This window comes from Ictidomys tridecemlineatus, chromosome 4 (genome assembly GCF_052094955.1).
Source record: "Ictidomys tridecemlineatus isolate mIctTri1 chromosome 4, mIctTri1.hap1, whole genome shotgun sequence".
In the NCBI taxonomy this organism is placed as follows: domain Eukaryota; kingdom Metazoa; phylum Chordata; class Mammalia; order Rodentia; family Sciuridae; genus Ictidomys; species Ictidomys tridecemlineatus.
In genome coordinates this window covers 99,378,041-99,386,584 of record NC_135480.1, presented here as the reverse complement: position 1 = coordinate 99,386,584, position 8,544 = coordinate 99,378,041, and the positions used below count along the sequence as shown (strand labels likewise).

The following is an 8,544-nucleotide window of genomic DNA, read 5'->3' as shown; positions in this document are numbered from 1 at the left end:
CTAGTAGCAGAGAAGACTGGTAAGAAGAAAAGAATCGTAAGACAGAAGGGAGGAACCCAGAGAGTGTGGTATCACAGCAGGCACGAGGAGGGTATTTTTTTTTTTTTGAGAGAGAGAGAATTTTTTTTAATAATTATTTTTTAGTTTTCGGTGGACACAACTCTTTATTTTATTTTTATGTGGTGCTGAGGATCGAACCCAGCGCCACACACATGCCAGGAGAGCGCACTACCACTTGAGCCATATCCCCAGCCCAAGTAGGAGGGTATTTTAATTGCAGAGAGTGGTCAAGAGGGTCGAATATCACTGAGAGGTTAAGGAAAATGAGGATTAAAAATGTGTGTTAGATACATCAATATCACAGCCCCCAGTGACTCAAGCCATTGCAATATTCAAAGGGCTAATGATAGTAAGATGCCAAGGACAATGACTGGCACATAGTCAGCCCTCAACAACGTCAGCAGACTTTCTTTTAAAGTCTGTAAGTCTCATATTCTTCTATTCTATTGAAGAAGAAAAAAAGAAGATACAGACTAACATTTAACTGGAAAACCTAAGATGAAACTCAGAGACTTATCTAAAAGAAAGGCCTGGAAATTGTCCATAAAGGCTATGAAAGATGACAAAACCCTAAAAAAAAAAGAAAAATAAGATCGGGAAGGATTTCCGCAGGCCTGGCACACTTTGATGCCACCCTTTCTTGAGGCAGGAGACCCGCCCCAATCATCTGGGTGGGGCATCTCTGCTCGGGGTGACGCACATCCTTCTTTCCATGGAGGCGAGAACTGCCCTGAGAAGCAAGTCTCCTCATTTCAAGAGGCTGGGCAGTCCAGGTTAACACGGACAGAGCCATCTGGCAGAAAGCACCCAGAGGACAAGCACCGAAAAATATGCTTGAAGGGACAGCAGAGCGACCAGGATTACAATGTAATGTCCGGCCTCAGGTCAGTAATGGGGAGGTATTAGTCATCTCTTCAGACCTCAGCTCCATTATTTTTGCCGGAAATGTGAGAACAGCTCTCACTAATAACGTGTGGAATCACTTCCAACTATTTGCCTTTCAAGTCAGCCTCCTCAGGTCGGGTGACATATCTGGTTTAACAGGGGTGCCATTAGAGGGAAGATTTAACGTGCGGCTAAAAGCATTTGTAGCAGGAGCTGTGGGTGGGTTCCTTTTTAAGCTCCTGTGGCTGGTAACTTGCGCCTCTCCCCTCCGTGCTGTTGGGTTTTGTTATTGAAGCCTTTTTCTTTTCTGAAGGAGGTTGGTCATTAACTCTCCCCTGCCCAGAACATCCCCTGGCAGGGACTGAACTGGAAATCTCTCCTACGTCATCAGGCCTCAGCAGGCTGGCATGACGACTCCAGGCATCTTGCCATCCTCCGTCACTGCCCCTCACCCAGATCAGGTGCCCTGGTGTCTCCTTACGCTGATGTTTTGCAGAAATAACTACAGTATAGCCTTGCAAATGGAGCCTCGAATCTATCAACCCCCAGAATTTGTATCAACCAACACTGTGAGTCTGCCTCTTCCCACGCCTTGAGGGCCAACAGGCTACTAGCACAGCAGGAAGAAGGCTGGGGCTTTAGAAGAGAAACTTGTCAAACTTGTCATTTTATAGAAACTTCCTGGGTTGTTTTTTTTTTTTTTTTTTTTTTTTGACTGAAATTTTTTTTTGCCCCTGAAGACTGGAGTTCTTTAAGGCTCTGCTTGAGCCCCCTAAATCTTTGTCCCAGAATAAGTGTCCCATAGTCCTAACCCAAGTCTCAGATGTTTCGTCTGCAAGGCAGAGAGAGTAACAGCCACTTATCAAATAAGAGGCTACAGTTAAAAGCAAAGAGCACAGGCTTTGCACATGGGAGGGACTCAATAAGCACACACCAGTTACATCTTTTTCAGTTACAAGTGACAGAAACCCCAACCAAAGTGACTAAATAAAGAGGAAATATATTGGATTGGACAAGTGACCAACCCCTGGGCTAAGCCTGGCTTTGGACACCTATAGTGTGGCTCAAAACTGTCTCCAGGACCAGCTTTCTTTCTCACCACCCCTTAGCTGGGTTTCTTATGTCCTGGCTCCACATCATGCAAGACCTGGTGGCAGCAAGATGGCAGCACCTGCATCACGATGACAGCTTCACATCTCAAGCCCAGTAAAGAACAGGGCTGCTCTTCTCCATCACGATTCACTTAGGTCCTAAGCCAGAGGCTCACTGGATGAGTTGGGTCACATGCTCACCCCTAAGTCAATCACCATGCCTAGAGCTTGGTTTAACCCTGAGTCTCAAACTCTACCTGGAAAGGAAGGAGGGAGAGAGGAACTGAGAGTTGCATAAAAGATGTTTCTCCAAAAGAAATGTATAATGCCAATGCAAAAACATAAATAAATAAAAGTGGCCATGGAGGAGGTTAGGTACCCAAACATAGAACCATCTGCTGCAAATAATTATTTCCAGGATTGAGGAAGATAAGGATAATTTGACAGTTATGTATAATGGCAATATTCAATCAAGAAAAGCTCACACAGAGTCTCCACAACCTTTCTACAAATTACACTCTTCTCCATGTTAGTAATATTATGATAGTTCTACTAGAGTTACTTACTATACAACTCTGTCATTTCCATTGCAACTGAGCTCCTAAAGGTTGAAGACTGGGTTTTGTTCTATTTTTTGCTTTTTTTTTTTTTTTTTTGGGGGGGGCGGGGGGCTGGGGATTGTACTGGAGATTGAACCCAGAGGCGCTTTACTGCTCAACTACATCCCCAGCCCATTTTATTTTGAGACAGAGCCTTGCTAAGTTGCTGAAAGTGGGCTTGAATTTGTGATCCTCCTGCCTCAGCCTCCAGAGTCAATGGGGTTAGTGACATGCACCACCACATCCAGCTGAAGCCTGGGTCTTACTCACCTCCATATCCTGCACGGCACCAAGACTTACTGGAAAATCCAGGTGATTCCAGATCCACACTGGCTCCTTGTGTCCAGCTCAGTTCTGGGACATCTTTTTTGTAATAGAAATCCCCCAACCAGCCAGGCATGATGGTGCTCCATTGTAGTTCCCCTACTGGTGAAAGGGAGGACTCCAATGTCCTCCTAGTCCCAGTTAAGGCAGTGACTCCGGAGGTTGAGGTGGGAGGACTGCAAATTTGAGGCCAGCCTCAGAGATCTAGTAAGACCCGAACAACTTAATGAGATTCTATCTCAAAATAAAAAATAAAAGGGGTGGAGGATGTGGCTCAGTGGTTAAGTGCCCCTTGGTTAAATTCCTAGTACAAAAAAAGAAAGGTAAACTATTGTAGTAAAATTCCTACAGGTAAAATAAAAAGGTAAAATTCCTAGTACAAAAAGAAAGGTAAAATTCAAGGTACAATGTTACCTGAAGCTTCTGCTGGCATCTGCCTCTGTTAGAGGTCTATCATATTGTATCACAGTTTGTTTACCTGATTCCCCACCATAAAGGAAATCTCTGGGAACAGTGGGTTCTTATCTTTTCAGCTTTGTTATCTTTGGTGCCTAGAATAGTACCTGGGTCAGAGAAAACATGAGGCAACTGCTCTAGATCTCATGATCATCCCCAGATCCTCAAAAAACAGCCCCATCTACGAGAGCTACAGAAAGGGAAGGTACCCAGCCACGCGAGGGGTTAGAGAAGTAGAAGGGGTATGCAAAACACTTAAATAGAAGGGACAGTGAAGCTCAGTGCTATTCCTTATTGTCTATCAAGTCAGAGAAGATGTAGAATTGATACAGGAAGCCCGACAACCTACAGAAGGCAGACTGAGTTAGTGGAACTTCAGGGTACAGTTGCTGTCCATGGAAAAAGGAAGACAAATGATTAGCAGAGGCTGGCAGCAGAGACCCTCAAAGGCAGATAGACAACATATTCCTGGTTCCAGACAATAAACCCCAACAAAGCATGCATGACCTTGATAGTATAAGGAAGCCAAGAGGAATAGGGTAGCTTGCTGGGATAGGATAAGAGTGGGAAAAGGCCAAGGAGGAGGCCAGTGTCTCGGTGGATAAGATCACAGCTCTGAGGCTGGAACACTGATTAAGAAACTAAGTCAAGAGTCCCAGTAGTGTGACCGGAACCACTTCCATAATGATTAAGGGAATGGTGTTTGCTGCAGACAGACTAGATCCCCCATCTGTGGGCAAACATCTGAGTGCAGCATTCCCCCTACTGGTAAGAGAGAGGAGTCCAGTGCCCTCCTAGCCCCAGTTAAAGCAGCTCTGTAACTGGGTGGGGCTGAGCTTGTGAGAAAAGAGGGGCTCACAGGCTGGGCCGTGTGAGCGAAATTTCTTGGCAGATTCCCAGGCTGAGTGTGTATCTAAGGCCAAAGGCTGAGCCATTGCCAGCCCCATCTGACCTCATGGATCCCCCTCGCCAACAAGCAGCAAGAGCAGCAGACTCCCGAGGCTCCCTCAGCTTGGAAGAGAGCTCTGCAAACAAAACTCAGTTTTTAGGGGTTAATCCACAGGCCCAGGAGGAGGCAGTGGGCCTCCTCGGAAGGGCAGAGCCAGCAAGTGGGCTAAGACTAAAGGAAAGGCACGAGACTGCCGGCCTGAGATTAGTTTGGCAGCAGCTCCAAAGAGCAGCCCTTCAATCGCCTTGATTGTCTGAGCCCTCAAAAGCTCTGGCTGCCTCCCACCAGCCTAGCTAATGGGACTGAGCAGCCTGGGCCACGACCTCTGTCTACTAGGCTGATGGTTTACTGCTCTGAATCTCACTTTCCCAGCAATGGAGGACCAAGAACTCTGCCTAGTTTAAGTGTACCATGTCTTGGTAATTTTGTTCAGCACCTACTATGTGCACAGAATCACACCTCCCCATTCCCTAACTCCTGCTAGTCTCACCAGCATGCTCAGACAACCCTTTGACTGGTTACTGATTTGGGCTGGTATCTGTGCCTGGTGGGGGTACCCCAGAGTATATGTCCAGCAGGAGATTGGCAAGGGGCGGGGGGCATGGCCTGCTCTTTTCACAAAGCCTGGAGTCCTAAATCTGCTTTCTCCTGCCCTAGAGCACCAGAAGAATGGAATCTGCACGGAGTCGTACCTGGTAGATAAGGCACGAATTCGGCCAACCCCCTGGGAAGAAACTGAGAATGATATACGCTGTTTGCCAAAGAGCAGGGCTGGGCTCTGGTTTCTTAGGGTTCTGAATCTCTAGAAAGAGAAGGATCTCGGTTGCCAGGCGGCAGCACCTCCCACCTCTTCTACCCCAACCCTTCCCCCCCCTTCCTTCCTTGCATTTTTGGACCCCGGTGAGGACCCCAGTAAATCTCTGCAAGGCTTGCCGAGCCGGGAAAGCGGGATGTGGACACGGTCTGGCAGGCTGAGGCGGCCAGAGTGTGGGCGTGGAGGTGCTGGGAGCCAGCGGCCTCGGTTTGCTGCGGCTGTCCCTGCGGACCTCAGCGAGCGAGGGAGAGAGGCCCTGGGAAAACAAGGGAGATGGAGAGCGAGCGAGAAGACAGCGAGCGGCTCCTCAGTCCCTCGCAAGCCAAGGCGGCTCCGCCCGTTCTCCTAACCCTGCCGTGGCACTGGCCGACTGTCTCGAAACCGCTCCCCTGGACCCCTCGGCCTGACACTCAGGACCCTCGGATGGCGGCGGCGGGCCGGGCGCGCGCTGGTCACCGGCCCACGGTTCCAGAGCCCGCTACAGCCGCCGCGGGCAGCCACCGCTGCTTCCCGCCTTAATGAGCACTCGGTTTAGCGGCTGCCATCGTTTCTGATGCCCTCGCTGGAATCAGGAGAAGCGGGGAGGGTCCCCCTAACCACCACCCTCGCCTGTCCCGCCCTGCCCGCACCGCGCCGCTGCTTTGGTGCAGATGCGCAGCCCAACCCTGTCCCTCTCCATCCTGCTTCCCAGGCCCTCCAGCAGCCCGGGGCGGCTCCCACCTTCCTTCAGGGTCTGAGCCACTCTTCCACCCCAAACCCACTCCAGGAAAAGGCTAGAAGCGGCCGACCGCAACGCAGAAGCGGGGAAGATCCGGGGGGCGGGAGGAGGCAAGGCTGAAGAAAGGGAGATGGACTGGGGACCCGCAGCACACTCCTGCACCGCGAGCGGTAAGGAGCTAACCCCAGCCTTCCCCGCATATGTCCCTGCAAACCACAACTGAAAATACCGTCAGGAATTCCCGAAGGAAGGCCCTGCTCCCCTCCCACCACATGCTCATCGCAGGCCCCAGATGGCTCAGCTGAACCCCCAAGCCAGATGTAACCCTGCCCCCAACTCCTCCCCTTGGCCTTGAGCAGTGGCCTCACGTGTCCTTATTGAGAACCATCCTTCAAATTTGGTGGGCTTGCCTCCTCAGTGCTCAGGGAGCCCAGCAGGTGGAGATGGGTGATACTGGGCTAGGAGTACTTAGCTATCCCTTTTGGACCAGAATGGACAAATATTACGTCAAGCTTGCCAACAGCACAGGTTCTAAACCAATGAGCTATCCCCGCTGGCATAAGGTCCTCTGAGGAATCAAAATGTCACCTAGGTGACCCAAACCAGGTCTCCCTTGCTCTTTGGGAAGGACCCTGGGCACCCCATCTTTAATTTCATTGCCTTATCCTTGAAAGCAGTGCACCACACCCCAGCAACTCTCCACCCCTAGGACTTACCTGATCACTCCAGTCAATCCTGACTTTCCTCTCCACTGAAACTGTGCGCTTAAAAGCTGCTGCCCACAATCTCATACTTGGAAGAGTCTGGCTTTGTTCTCCAATGGTTTCAAATGCCTATGTTTGACTCCCCCCATGAAGACAAGGTCATCACAAGCAGTAACTACTGCTTTTCTTGTTTTGATTCCCACAGAGCTGAGCATAGATTGATGTAGCATAAGTGCTCAATAAATGCTCTTGGACTTGGCTAATGGATAGACAGCCTCGCAGGGCAGGTCTGCCACATCCAGAGAGAAAGGTGCCCTTTCTCTCCTCTGCCCTAACTGGGGAACTCTAGGTCCTGTGTTCTGGGGGTGTCTCAGAAGCAGCAGAATTTGGCTCTCCCTTTGTCCTTCCTTGCTTCCAGCCCCCTTGGCCTTCAGGATTCCTGTGGGTTTGAAGAGGCCGATGCTTGTGGCTCTTACCAACATCAATTTGCAGTCGCCAGGATGCAACTTCACCCTATGCTGCGTTCATAAATTAATCTCCGGGGATTAGATTCTGTGTTTTTAGTAACACTCCTGAGGCATTGTATTTACACATTAATAATAAAAGAAAAAAGTGAGACAAGTTCTGACAACTTTCAATAACATTCAGAAATAAAGTGTGAGGTGTGGAAGTGTCCAAAGTTAATTAAGACCATTTGGTGCTGACGGGGTGGGGGTGGTGCCTTCCATTCTCAGACAGGTGCTATTTTGAAACCCAATTTCCCTGTCCACAATATACCTGATGCCTGCAGAAAAGGAGATGCTGAAATAAACTGAACTAGCAGCATGAAGTGGAACTTTTGTTTTGTGTTACAGAGTTCTGAATACTTTGCCAGAATTTGTGGAGGGTCTATAGGAAGAAAGAGCCCTTTGGCCCTGCCCTGCAGGGGGCAGATAGTGTGTCCAGACTGTTCATAACTACTTCTCACAAGAGGGGTTCTGAAAGAAATTAAGGGGTGCCCATTCCCTTGGGGATGGACTAGCTTTCCACTCTAAAGGACTTCTAGACATTTAGCTAGGTTTTCATTCCAGAACTGGGAGAATAACTGCTCCATACCTGAAACAAAGAGTCTCTAGGCAGGTCCCGAACACAGGTTATGGAATACAAAGGAGCCTCCCTGCTGAATATTTCGTATCATTATTGTACAAGTACCTGCAAATGCTTCGCGGTTTTTTATTCATTTCCATTTTAACTATTCTCAATTTTAGAGTGGCCTCTTTAAAATATGAAAGGTCTTTCTCTAGGGAATTAGAAGAGGTGGGGGGAGAAGGAATTTTTTTGTTGTTTCTTTCTTTCTTGAGCCCGCATAGATCATATCAGATATGACAGGATACAGGGAAACTTAGAAGGAATGTTCTGGGTACTATAAGTGTGGCTGCTCCCAGTTGTATGTTCTCAGAGATTTTTTTTTTTCACATTCCCCAGAGTGCTTTGTATTTTGTTTATATAAGGGACAAATGAATTCCTTCCCAATTCCTGGGATTTTTCTTGATTTTTATATTGGGAGTAAAGGAATGAAGTTGGCAGCACTAGTCTTGTCAGCTGCATCCTAAATTGTATCTGATCCTAACACATCCCTCTCAATCTTTAATTGAATCTGTTCATCTAAAAGAAAAAAGATACCAGGGTAAAATAGAAAGAGGTGTGTGGAAGAAAAAATGACCATCATGTTCCCATCACAGACTGAGATTTCAAGCCTCAATAAGATTTTCAGTGGGTAATCCTAGATCTTGTTTACTATCTTGGACTTCCTGCTCTTGGTTCCAATAGAGGACTTCCAAGTAGCTAGATAGATTTCATCTCTTTTTTGAAGCATGAGAAACAAATACATTTCATAAGGAAAATGAGGCTGGATCTAGCCAGGTGCTTTTATTATACCATTCATCTCTACCTTCTAACCAAGCA

General features: G+C 48.1%; 1 long non-coding RNA gene across 1 annotated transcript; it reads left to right on the top strand.

Annotated features, from left to right (window-relative positions):
• Positions 1-741: 741 nt before the first annotated feature.
• LOC144377195 (uncharacterized) lies at positions 742-7,425 on the top strand. Its single transcript, XR_013437909.1, has 2 exons — positions 742-944; positions 5,022-7,425. It is a non-coding gene; the product is annotated as an uncharacterized LOC144377195 (long non-coding RNA).
• Positions 7,426-8,544: the final 1,119 nt, after the last annotated feature.